We start from the raw sequence: 14,022 nt of genomic DNA, 5'->3' as shown, positions 1-14,022 counted from the left end.
AGACAAGTTTAGTTAACGAAATGATAAATATCAAATATACGGGAAGATACAGGTGGTATATAGAGATTTAAACGCGTGGAAACACATTTCTATTTCTTTATAGTCAACGCTCGTTCTCGCATCGCGACTATCCGTGACGTGGGCAAACGTGACATCCGACACCGGAAGATTCCTCGACAGTCGATTATCGGACATGCGTCGCGCCGCGATCAGGCGCGCAGGTGCATCGCGTTCATAGGTATAACCGCGGCGGCATGGAGATAGACATTGTTGCTTAATTGCAAAAAATATCCTCTATACGGGCGTTATCGATCGCGCGCGGTCTGAAGGCCGGACTTAACAAGACAAATTCTTTTTATCGTTTCGATCCTTAAATGGTACTAGCGCTATTATTTCAAACGACTCCTCCATTTCCAGATGTTTAATCAAATGTGATTCTCGTATTTTCGAATAGTATGTACTCGATTGAAGTTTTAAAATATTCAAACTATTTATATAACTCTTTTTTTTTTTTTTTTTTCATTTATACATCGTCTTATCAATCAGAGAAATAAATTGTATCGATTTTTCACAAATTTATTAAACATTCTATTCATCTATATATTTTTTTTAGAATGCATTTGACAAGAATACGAAAATAGCTGCATTTCATATATCTCTCGGTATATTTATTTTCTCTAAACTCAATCTTTTGCCTTTAATTTCTCACCGATAAGTGAAATTTGAATATCGATGAGCGCGTAACTTCCGACGCGCGCCATCCATCTAATCATCCATCCACACGCTATCTCCCGTTACCCATTCGTCGTCCGTAGCCGTCGCGTACGCGTCTCCTCGGCGTACCAATCCTTTCAATAGAGGAAGGTCAAGGCTCTCTGTAAAGAAAAGTGCAGACTCGAGCCAAGTCGGGCTCTTTTCTGTCTCCAGAGGAACACGAGCATAGGATGTGTAGTACGCAGACATATCCCGGTTTGTGCTCTCGACTTTAACGTCAGCGCCGTCTCTTTCTCTCTCTCTCTCTCTCCTTCCCCTCCCCCCTTTCTCCTATATATTCGCTGTATACCTTTCTCCCTTTCTCACGGGGTCTCTCGCGATAGGTTGCGTGTGAGAGTATGCAGGGTCCGCGATACGGGCCCCCGCGTGCGTCCCCCGGTCGTCGGCGCAGCGCCGCGAAGATCGAGATGCAAAGGAGACCCGCGCCGCTTTTAAGCTCGCCGCCGCCAAGCGGATAAATTCGCCTGGGTCCCTCGATCTATTAATTCGAGCCGGCCGTTGCATTCCTACGAGGTCTCGACCGCTAGGCTCTCCTCGAACCTTGCCGACCTTCCTGCTTTCTCGCGCGATCGCCCGCGCCTCCTCCTCGCGCGCGTACATTTTACGAGCGCGTACGCGGCACGAATTTTTACGAGTCTCCCAGCCGATCAATCAAGCCAACGCGATTCCGATCGGTCTATCATTGATCGTTGTCATAGGAGAGGGAAAGAGAGATCTCTCTTGGATAAATCTTGCGTTTGATCAATATGATATTTCGGTATGTAAATCAAATACGCCGTCTTCGCACAACTCGTATATTTATTCGCGAAAGGACGTTCGCGCCCGCCCGCACGTGTCGTATAAAATACAATGTTGTAAGTGTCGCGCTATCGCATAATTACTACATTTTACGGTGGTCTTTACACTTGTTTCTGCACCACCGTATCTCGCGCTCATCTCTGTAACCGGAGATCTCATAGAAGAATTCGCCACGTACACGTGCCGCCGTGGCGTAAATCCGCCGCGACATCGATTTTTCTCGGAATCCATCGCCATTCTCTCTCTCTCTCTCTCTCTCTCTCTCCCTCGCTCCTACCGTCGCAGATAGATAAAGACGCGATTATCAGCAACATAGTAGTAAGAGGATTGTAAATAAGCATAATGCAGAAAAGGATAATTTTTGTAGGCGTAGGTGTATAGACGCGAGAAGAAACATAGATTAGATTGGCGTTGCCGCGAAGGTTGCATTTGCAGTTTCTCAGGCAATAATAATACTGATACGAGAGTATTTGCTAGGTGAAAAAACAATGGTCTCTTATTTGCTAACCCTCTATATATCCCCGTAAGAAAGCGTACGAAACTTATTACATCGCGATTGACATAAGAAGACGAAAATATTCAAAACGAAATAAAGAAAGCAATTCTTTCTTGTTGGATAAAATGATAAAAATGAGCAGATTGGTTCATATGTATTTCTAATAAATCCTGAATCAACCCTTAAATTAAGCGAAACTAAGAGAAATAAATTTATAATTTTGTGAAAATTTTATATATAGTGAAAAATATAAGAACAAAGAATATTATTTAAAAAAGTTTCTTTTTTTCTTTGCTTTCTATTCATAATAAAGCGACTTGCTCATTCTCCTTCCAGGATATCAACGTTAAAATTGCGCTTGTTAAAAGTCGCTTCGACCCTCGTCTACGATAGGTCGTGGCGATTAAATTTACTTCGGCGCGCTTCCGCGCAGAACGGCGAACCGGAAGCGGTGCGCGATATGACCGCCTCCTTTCTCAGGTATTCCGGTAGATCGCGGTTAAGAGGAGGATTTTCTCGGTAAATACGTCGAGGCAGCAAATCTCGCCGCCGATCACTTTGAGGATTTGTCGGGATGCGAGAGAGAGCTTTCGACGTCGAAGCATACGCGAGTCTCGGGAGTACATGCGCTTCTCGGAACGTAGATGGGTTGGTTCCCCATATACAGAGATCGACGAAGAAGCGAATCTCTAGAAGGACGAAGGGTCGGGGGAGAGGAAAAAGAAGGATCCTTTCTCGATGTATGAAGCTATAAATCTCGCGCGACAAATCGCTATCTCGCCCGTTCCTTCGTTCTCAAACTAATTGTTAGAACGTGCTCGAATACCACGAGATGCGTCTGTTCCCCTCTCCCTTCTTTCTCTTTCGCTCATCTATATGCGTTTCTTCGTCCAGCTGTCCGCGGCTATCTCCTTGGCATCGACAAACGTACAATCGATTAATCGATTATTCACCCCCGTCGTCTCACAGAGACACGACCGATGCACCTGCGTAATCACTGTCGTTCTATGTCGCGCGGCACCGATTATCTTGTCGTTTCTGTTATTTCGACCTCGTTCTGGAATCGTTTTAAGCTACAAAAGTAATCTTCCTATCTAGCTCGGTTTTTTTTTTTTTTTTTTTTTTACGGAGAAATCTCTTTATAAGCTTTTTTATAGAATAAGATCGAATTGTCAAGTTTAATATTTCATATTTAATGTTTCTAGGTTTTTTTGTCCCTTTGTTAAATATTGTGGCAAAAAAGTGATGAGTAAAGGTATTGGAATTGGTGTTCTACTTTTTGAAAGAGAGGACCGAAAGAAAAAGCAAAAGACCGAAGTCAGTAAAATTCAAAGTACTTTGATCGATGTACACGAGACAGATCCGTAATCCACTTAACCGTAGTCCCCGCATTCCAGGGACTTTGATCCCAACATGTACGATAAATATCACGTTTTCCTTCTCCGATCCTCTCCATTGAACGTCGCGATTCCGGCTTGTCCGGTGACTTACTGCGGTCGGTTAACGATACTAGTCCTATTATGGTTTGTTGCACAAACTCGGAAACATCGATACGGAATATAACTGTGCATCCGTTGCGATTTTGTCAATCATCTATTTCGAATAGCGGTGAGGTAGACGAGAAGAGAAAGAAAGGAGATGTAAATATATAGAACGGCTTTTTTTTTCTCCCGAGACATGCACGATGGATGGATAAACAAGTCGGCAAGATGGTTTATTCAAAAAGAGATTCACGAGATATTATTTAAAATCACGCATCGAACGAAACGTACACAATTTCTTACGGCGCGTGTACGCATGTCTCGTGAAGATATACAATACATATACACGAATAGAATGAAATTATAAATTCTATCTCATTAGTTGTTACAAGCACTCGGTCTCTATCCAAATAACGTTTTCAGAAAACCATCATCCTTGTATAAATATTTTCGGTACAACACTTCGATCGCTCCAATAATCGCAACGACTGATCATGATTTAACAAGTTGTTTGGCACTTTGCGGAATCTAATACGTCCAGATTCTCATTCATCTTCGTTCAAAATATCTAAATCATTTATATTCTTATAGCATTGGCAGCGGTTGACAGCAACTATTAGTCTTAGGCTTACTTAAATTTTGCAACCGAGTCTTATATAACCACATTGGTAATATACGAGTTAACTATTCTTGCTTCGCAACGAAAATTGTGAGATATTACAATGTATACCTTCACTTGTTTAATAAAATCGAAACATTGATATAATTAATTCTTCGCGTTACACGTAACATTGAAAAGGCTATTGTCTCATTGTCAGAAAAATTGAGAAAACATTTCCGTCATTTTCCTGTTAAATATATAAGAAGCGAGACCAGTGGATCAATATGAATTCGCTAATCGCACTAATTTTATTCGTGAGACATAGTCATTCATCCAACTGTAAAGCCATCTACGTTTTCTTCAACACGACACTTAGCATCGATGTATCGAAGCGAAAGAGCTTGAGAAAGGCCCGATGAGGCCGCTGTAAGGGATTAACTGTATTATGCGAATGACTGGGAGATCAATTTTACGCGAGTAAAATGCTAATCGCGTTGGCAATGCGTAAATCCGGGAGCATCTGTTGTCATTCAACTGGAGAATCAGGCGAGTTCTCGCGACGCGCGATGACTTTCTCAAAAAATTCTGCGCGAATATTAAAGCACGGCGTGCGAGGATCGCGACCCGCAATTCGACTTATCGTATAATGCCGATAATAGTGTTTGCACTATCTGCGAGAAAGTTTCTACATCGTGAGAGAGAGAGAGAGAGAGAAGAAGAGGTATATTATAACGGAAACGGCCGCGTCTCTGTGTGATTTCTCTCCTGGCTACTTCGCACGTTCGTCGCGCAATACGCGTCGCGAAGGTGAGAACAGCGTCACTTGTGCGAATGGCGCAATTTCAGGCTTCAACGATTCCTGTATGTAGGTTCAAACGGCGGTGCAACCGGCATACGTAATGTCTGTTTTGTTTCGAGGGCTGCTCGCGGCGCTATTTCGCTATTGCGCGAAAACTTTCGCGTAAACTGAAAATCGTCGTGACACATACACGTATTACTGATCGTTTAAGTAAATGGGGAAACGCGCGTACGCGATGTAAGAATGACCACTCTTTGCTATCGAGATGAAATCCGAGAAAAATAATATAAAATTTCAATATAATATATGTAGACAACCGTGATATTATCTGTTTTGATTTCTAGAATGTTTAAATTGTGTGAATAAAAAATAAAGTATAACAATTTGTAGAAATATATTTATAATTTAACTTTCTATTTAGATATAGGATATAGCGTAAAATTTGCGCTGTACCAAGTAAAATCTAATATTAGAATTGATTAAAATTAAAAAAAGAATTAACTAATAAAATCAAAATCAAAATTAAAATTAAAGAAAATTAAGATTAAAATTAAAAAAAAAAAAAAAATTTAACTGACAGATAACGATTAATATATCATAGTTACGCTTTATCAAGATCAAAGAACTGTGTAAACAAAGGTAGAAATGAAGGAAAAAGATCAACGTCTCGTGGGAGTATATCTCCGAGTGCGTCGACGTTTTCTCGAACCGAGTTGAGCGTAAGTCGATCCTGGTCGAGATGGGAGCAAATGACAAGGCGTGCTTTGCATGTCGAGGGTCCTTCCACCGGCTACCCAGCGGGAGTAAATAAGACGGAATCTGCACGTCGCATTGTTTGACTTTCCGGACGAACGTCCAGAGAGCGACGACGGTAAAGGGACCGACCGATCCTGGTACGCATAACCGCAAGTTCTTGGAAAAATCGCTTTTATAATCCTTGCTCTCATCCACCCCATTGAACTTTACATATTCAAATTCTAACTAAATGTCATTCTTTAAATATTTTCTAGTCTGCAGGAAAATTATAATGTGTAGCATGTGACAACTTGAGAAATAAATCTTCAGTTTTGAAAAGTCAGCTCTAAATGCTATATCGTTATTTAGTTTCTCTCCAATTTTTATTTATAACTTCAAGCTGGAGTGATATAATTTTTTAAATACAATAAATCTAATAATTCTCAAAAATTTCCACGATGCATTTCTTGTTTATAATTATATTTTTATTAAAATCACGAAAAGCGGCAAATTCTCACGAAGTTCTTGAATGTCTCTTGCGAGATTACTCAATTTTTCTATCAATTCTTCCTCGTTATTATCGATTTACGAGATGCGCTTGAACAAGTAAGAACGAGGTTCCTACGAAGGTCCCGCGGGGTCTCGCAAAGGGCACTATTAATTCCGATTTAAGGTTCCGTTACGCGCTTTGTGTGGTCCCCATATATCAGCCAGTGTTATCGCTCGTTGCAAAGCAACGCCTTTACCTAACTTCTGCTCGTGTTGGTATCTTACGCGGGACGCCTACCGGATGAATAATTTGGTTACAATCTTAATCCAATGACGCATGGGTTCGGTGGCTCCTCCGTCCTCCCGCTCTGCTTTTACTCTTCTTGCTCTCTCAATCCCTCTTTCTCCCCCTTCTGTCGCCTCGACCGCGCTTAACTGGCCACTCTGCTTTGCCCTGATTAAAGACCGGTCGCTTCTTTATATCGCGCTTTATACCGCGCCTTATAACGTCGTCTTACCTCATAAATCGTGCTCTTTATTTCACAGAGAGTCTTCGTTGTGTCTCCTATTTAGTCAGGTTTTGGTCAGAGCAAAGGAGGTCGAAGTAACGATCGATCTTTCCCTTTATGACGTTTCCTTCTATTCTTTTTTTTTTATTTATCTATTTTTTTATTTAATATAAAATTGCAAGAATTTTGTAAAATTATCTAATATGTCAAGAAGCAAGATTTATGTTTCGAAATCGAAGCATACGAAATATTTACCGGCTATGCCGTTAAATAGGCTCATCGAACTAACACCAACATTAACAGTCGAACAATGCAATTTGTTGCCGTGGAATGGTACAGACCCCACGCGAGCGACCGCGTTACGTTTTAAAATGGTATGTACGCGACTTCTTCCAGCCTCGAGGTGGAACACTGCGAAACTCTCGCAAAATACTACCTAACATCGCGAGCAACGAGATACTACCATGGGCCACCGGGGACTACCAACGACAGCGCAGCGGTTTCTTTTTTTTCCCAGCGTCTGATTTATAGCGTGAATTCCGTGCGCTCGGGAGAATTCCATGCGTTAACATTGGAACTCGCAACCTTCCGAACTCTTCCCCTCGCCACTCGCCCCTCGCCCCCCCCCCTTCCCACCTCCCCGGGATCCTTTTTTGGCCTTGGCAAAGAAAGCGTCATGGGACATTTACAAGCAAGTCAAGATGACAAGTTGAAGCATCTCGACATATGAGACAATATTATAAAAATAAATTTCAAAAAAAAAAAGTTTCCTTTCACGTTCGTAAAAAAATTAAAAATCGTCTTTTCGAAATAAAGCAATACGATACGCACATACAGTTTCCACATCGGTTCGTAATAAATGCATAAGAGGATAGAAAAGGCCGAGATAGATCCAGTCATCACATACAGCATTACATGTTCAAACGTATAAAGGTATAATTATCGGAGTTACCGTAATTAGAGCCATAATTATGGTGGCAGTAACAGTGATAGTAACAGTTGCGCAATCACGCGCGCCGATACATAGTATCGCATGGAAACACGGATAGGTTCTTAGTCGCGGAGAGAGCGGCGAGTCATCCGGTATATACCGTACAACACCGTCTATATAGTCGCGTAGAGAACGCGAGAGGGGGCATCGCGCGATGCGTGCCCGCGTACTCTGCTCGATATACACGACCACATTATCCCCATCGCGATAAAGAGCATGAAAAACATCCTATTATAATGCTTTCCAATTTCTTATCCCGCAAACTCGCGTGTCGCGTCCCCTTTTCCCGCCACTTATCCGAGATCCTCTCATCTGTCGCTGTAATTAGTCAATTAGTTTAATTGTAAGTGCTCCAAGCTCGCGCTCTCACAGCTTTGCTCGGCATTCGTCTATCCGGATCGCGAAAGTATTAATTGATATATGTGTATTGAAATGATTAAAAATATTGTAAAATATAATAAAAATCATAATATATGTAAATAGTAAAATTTTTCATCACATTACAGAGATGTCTCTTACCCATTAATTTATATTTATAGATTTATTATAATAATATTTATTAAATAAATAAAAATTTTTATCTACATAGAATATTACGATTTTTATTTCATGGATAGATCTTGGTATCTATCATTTGATTATCGTGTAAAACGTTTTAGAATGGATCGCGTGTAAAAATATTCAGTCGATTAACGACAGTGGGCAAAGCTGTTTTACGCAAAGTTCCTCTTCACCGAATAATTCAGTTCAAATGCCTATCACCGAGGGGTCAATGGAGAAATCAGGTTGAACGTCGTCGGACGAGCGTTCCACGTACGAGCTCGTACCGGGGGTCTTAAGTGCTCTGTGGTCTCAATCGCTCTGCCTAGGCCGCGACTGGGTACGTTAGTGCTTCAGGGTGGAGAAGAGAAGCGCGCGACCGACGGAGGTCGAGCAATAAGGAACAGAACAGTTTTGCGGTTCGGTCTCGTGGTTCTCTTCAAGGGACCCGACTATCCTCTGTCCCCGCGCATGCACGTTCCTACGTACATCGGCCGGGGTCGGCCATCATCAAGAAATATGATGATTGCAGGCTGCTACCATTTACAGTAGTGCGGTTTTGTCTCGTACTCTGGCGGTCTCCGCCGGGGCAGCTATATCCTCTCTCTCTCTCTCTCTCTCTCTTTCTCACGCGCGTTTGTTCTCTGATATTCAGGCCCGTTCCGAATTTTAACTACCTTCTGTGCAACGTTATCCTCGTCCGTGTTTGCAAGAATGTAATCGGGAACCGATATTGTCACCGATATTTGTAATGCTCTCCAACATCTGTCGATAATTTTTTTTTTATAATAATTTAAAATCATCGCACAAAAGATTTCAAATCGTTATTACGGTTTCGTTCGTCTGCTTAAAGTGGCGGATGCAAATTGGAGATCTACGCGTTCTCGAATTTTTAATATCTGAAATATTCATTTATTAAAATTTTCCATTCCATTAAAAATTTTAGATGGTTAAGAATGTAAAATATGAGCGGGTGAAATTTACAATACGCGCCAATTAGTCGACGTCCGCTCGACAAGAACCGGAATAAAATGGACTTTATGGGGCGTTCTCCGGAATGACACGTGATTGCGTGCCTCGGCGCGAGACGACTTTCCGTTTCGGAACGTCCGCGCGAAGGTAGCGATCATCGGCGAGAGAGTCACCCTACGCGTTTTCGTATGCGATAAATCATCGCGTGCCTCCACGGTGCTCGCACAATGCCGTACTAATCTTCCATCACGCACGCACGATATAACTACGCCCGCATGGCGTCTTGTGATTTACCATCCTGCGGCTAACCTCCATTATGTATAGCGCACGGTGGAAACTGTTGAGAATACCGTGCACCTTGCACTCGGATACTTACGTACAGTGCGTTTGGAAAGTACACACGGAGAGAGACTCAACGATTTCGCGCAGCGCCCGTTCCATCACGACCGATCTATCCGCGATTTCCTTCCGCCTTTTACGAAACGGCCGATCGGCCGATAAATTGTTATTTATTATCCGATCGCAAATGAATTTAATATAACAAGATATATATGGGAGTTCTTTAACGTATTAAAATACTTGAAAACTAAAACAATTATTTTACATCTTAATTATAGAGATAGAGAGAAAATGAAATATTTTTTATATAAATATTAAAATGCATCCAACATATTCGTGTATTTTCTATTTTCAATCTTGAGAATGACCTCGTTTCAAATTACACGTAAATTCTCGCACATCTCTCACGATTTTTTTTGACAATCGTATCTTCAATGAAATGACACTAATGCAAGAACTTGATTCAAATTGCAAATTCCTATTTAAATATTTCCGGAGGGCATCAAGCGATTGCTTTGTCCGCCGACTGTTGCATAGTCACGCGTGTACTTCCACCTGCAGATTTCTCGTGATTGTGTCTGGAAAGCCCTTGGCAGCACAGAGGTTACATACACGTTCGTTATGCCGTGGACAAAGTCCAAAAAAATATTTCATTACCGAGTACTTGTACGCGCCGTTATCGTAGCGATAATAGGGTTTCTTTATCGGCGATCCAAGACTAGAAAATCCGCGAAGAGAGAGAGAGAGAGAGAGAGAGAGAGAGAGAGAGAGAGAGAGAGCGCAGAAATAGTGTCCGCAGAAATAAGGGGGCAACGATATTCGCGCGTACATAAATTCTCGCGGTAGATAGGAATAAGTCGCAGCAGCCCGGCGATACTCGAAGAATGGAGCGATAAAGGACATTCTTTCGTATACAGGCCAGCCGATCGAACGCGCCGGAAATTACAACAATTAAGCGTTCATTCGGCAAAAGTTACGAGGTACTTGTGAATCGACAGCTCGGATTTTAGCGTGCGCCGTCGAAAGTTGGCCGTCAAATTGTGAAAATCAATATGATTCATAGGGGAAACCCGCTTGCGTAAAAATATCAAATTGGCCATTAATTGAATTTATTAGCTGTTATGAATTTATATTCGGTACGATGCATAACGTGCATCTTAATAAAGCATTATAGTGCGCATAAATATAACCGAGCATCCCCAGATACAACAGAGAGATTTCTGAGAATATCTTTTCTCTTTTAATAATAGAAACGGAAGGGAGGTGGGGGAAAGGATGTTTGTGATCGCTGAAAATTTTTTCTGCAACAAAGCGTGATATGCAAAACCCCATAAGAGAGAGAGAGAATTGATGTTCGTAATAAATTTATAATATCCAACGAAAGAAAGAAAGATCTTGCGATGCAAGAGCTGAACCCGTCGTTCTCCTACGGCTATTTTTACCGCGCCTCGGCGACCGGGGAAATCGAAAGCCGAGCGCAGGTTGTATTAAAGAGAGATAAGGGGATTTATGCGAGTCGCATCCGAATACGAATAGGTCGTCGTCGTCGTTGTCGTCGTCGTCGTCGTCGTCGTCGTCGTCGTCGTCGTCGTTAGTAGACCGGCGCGGTTGGAAGAATGGAGCAATAAAGGACTTCGACGTATACGCTTACGAGTCTGGCACCGGTCTTTACGAGCGATTTTCACGGAGTAACGGTCGTCCGATAAAGAATTATGCCGGCGCGATCGGAGATCCTCTCTCGTGCTAATAGCGTACAAATCGGGCGGATGATATTATTCACCGTTCGCGACCGTATATGTATCGATACATGCCATGCCATGCCATGCCATGCCGCCGGTTGGATGCGTGGCCCTTACCTCTGTCCTCTGGCGAGATTTGCGACAATGCTGGCTTCGCCGATGGAAAGAGCGCCTTTTAAGTTTCGCTCGCTCGCGATTCGCCGTATCCCCCGACTTCCGGAATTATTAGCCCCGGTGAACCGAAGGATGAATAAATAGAGGAATCGAGCAATTTTCTCTAGATTCTGAATCTTTACGATCCTGTATCTTTTTGCGATCAGAATTAGCGATTATAAACAATCGGGGTTGATTATTTCCTGCATAAATAATGTACCGCTTATTTTTTTAAATCTAAGATAAATTTTCCTTTAACGAGAAAATTTTTAATTTTTAATTTCTAAGAATTTTTTTATAAAATAAAATATTACGTTTCTATAAAATAAAATATGAAATGACACACCGCTTCCATTATCGCATGCATTGATAACGCGTTTACTCTTTTGCCCGAAATTCGGTCAACGTCGGGATAATCGTACGAACAGATCGCAAAGCTGCTAGAATAGAACAAATCCCTATTCTCGTAGGGCGTAATTTACGACTAACGAACAACCGGCGATATCCTTTCCAACGTATAATTTATGTCAGAGATATCCTCTCTTCTCTCTCTTGTCGCTTGTGGCTGTTATTACGTGCGTTAATGACGCGCTCGCGCATGCGGCTAAGCTCTGACGAAATATACGAATGAACGCGTAGAATATAGCGTAGATATATAAAGAATGAAATAATGGTGTGACATAACCGGTTGACGGCAGCGGGTGGACCTACGCGATGATCCCACGGTTGATCCATCACGCTGGACCGACGGTTCCACCGACCGACCGATCGACGAACCGACCGGCTGTAATGATGCAATCGAGCGAAAGGAACGCCGTTTTCTCTCGGGTTCGTTTTGATTTCATTAATGGATCGGGTGCGCACTAATGCGACTCTGTTTGCCAAGCACTCGGCTCACGTTAAGAGAACTCTTCGCCGCGCGCTGGACACACGCGTCGTTTCGCGCTCGGAGATGACACCGATGTCTCTCCCTCTTCCTTTCTTTCTCTCTCTCTCTCTTTCTCGTTTTCCTACCTATTTTTTCTGCTCTGTTATCGATTAATCATTTTTCAGTCGTACCTATATTCTTTATTTAATGTAACATTGCTTTTATTTTAATAATGTTGAAATTTATTTTTTTGCACAAATACGTTCGCGATTTTTAAAAAAACGTACATCTAATATAATTCTTCTACTTTTATTTAATTTTATTTAAATATTCGGCATTCTATATTAAGTTTAGAGCAAAGTTTCAAGCCTATTTGATGTGGAGATTTAAAATTCTTTAAGCAAATCTGCAAGAATAACTGTTCGCAATATATTTGTTTCTCTACCATGGAAAATCTCAACGAATACCATAGCATTTCCATTTTTTTTGTATAAAAATAAATTTATATGTCTGCCAAGATTAATGTTACAAAGCTAATATTATCCATTTCAAAAGGTAATGGATCTATATGTGATACAATTGTCACAATTTTTTTAATATAACATTAAAAAATAAATATCAAATTTAAATATTAAACAATTTATATGGAGAAATAATATACGATATTTTTTATCACTAAATTTATCATTATTAATTCAAATCTTTTAAGTATTGATTATTGATGGAAAGATTTGAATAATTCGATTTTTGTTCGATATTCGTTATCTTACGTGCGTAGATTTTATAAACGTCTAAAATATAATTTTTACAAATCCATTATCTTGAGATTGTAAAATAAAAAATTATTTAACACTCACCGGTACGATGCGCAGCAGCGGATTTGTAGCGCGCACGTTGTTGATCTGCAAAATATGAAAAATATATATTTAAATTATAAAATAGCGTTCAAATAATAATTTTAAAAAATAATTATATATTATATTTTTTTCACAAACAATAAATTGAATAAACTGTGCTCACCTCGTGGTTGCTCCGCTGTCACCCGACGCCTCCCTGGGCCTCCACTTCCTCTCTTATTAATCCTTCATAGCTTGTTTCCTCACACGACACTCGCGAAAACATAATTAATTACGATCGCGTGCACTAATCAGTAAAATATGACGATCGCACGATTCTTTATATTTTATAATTTATACGATCCCGATATTTATTATATTGCGATTAGAGGAAGCAAACACTACTAAATCTACTTGGCATTGCAAATGTTTTCGTTTTACAACGATTGTAATCTTATATCATGTCAAATGTGAATAAACGTACTAGTAAAAATTAAAGATCTCGATGACTAATAAAGACACGATGTATGTATCATCCGAAAGTATACATGTATTATTCTTGCTTTCTCTCAATAAATAAATTACGCGAAATATGTATATATATATACTTGCTTCGATAAATAATCGTTACAATACTTATAATTCGTTAATCGTGATAATTTATTAATCGCGCAGGCTGATTATCATTAAATATACTAATTGCAGAGAACGATCGCATCCCCTCGTACTTATCGCGATCGTGTTTCGAAACGTAATATGACGACACACACAGCGGCTCGCGTCGCTACCGAGTCGCGGCGTCGGAATGTCAAGGCCGCGACACATAAACATTCGCAGCGCGCTAATACGTCACAGCCACTGCGCGAGTGCCGAATTTTTATAAACACTTGGTCGATTTGTTA

At 40.9% G+C, this 14,022-nt stretch overlaps 1 protein-coding gene across 1 annotated transcript in view; it reads right to left on the bottom strand.

The window, feature by feature from the left end:
* Nucleotides 1-13,480, bottom strand: part of LOC138938041 (trimethylguanosine synthase-like) — a 109,784-nt gene extending 96,304 nt beyond the window's left edge. The window contains exons 1-2 of the mRNA XM_070304754.1: nt 13,305-13,480; nt 13,142-13,186 (exon numbers count right to left, since the gene is read on the bottom strand). The gene's annotated coding sequence lies outside the window, so the exon portion shown is untranslated. The remainder of the gene's footprint in view (nt 1-13,141; nt 13,187-13,304) is intronic.
* Nucleotides 13,481-14,022: the final 542 nt, after the last annotated feature.

This window comes from Polyergus mexicanus, unplaced genomic scaffold, assembly GCF_030449975.1.
Source record: "Polyergus mexicanus isolate NDT 795.1 unplaced genomic scaffold, iyPolMexi1.0 SCAF_12, whole genome shotgun sequence".
Lineage (NCBI taxonomy): Eukaryota > Metazoa > Arthropoda > Insecta > Hymenoptera > Formicidae > Polyergus > Polyergus mexicanus.
The sequence above is the reverse complement of the archived record's forward strand: the minus strand, read 5'-3'. Positions and strand labels throughout refer to the sequence as shown.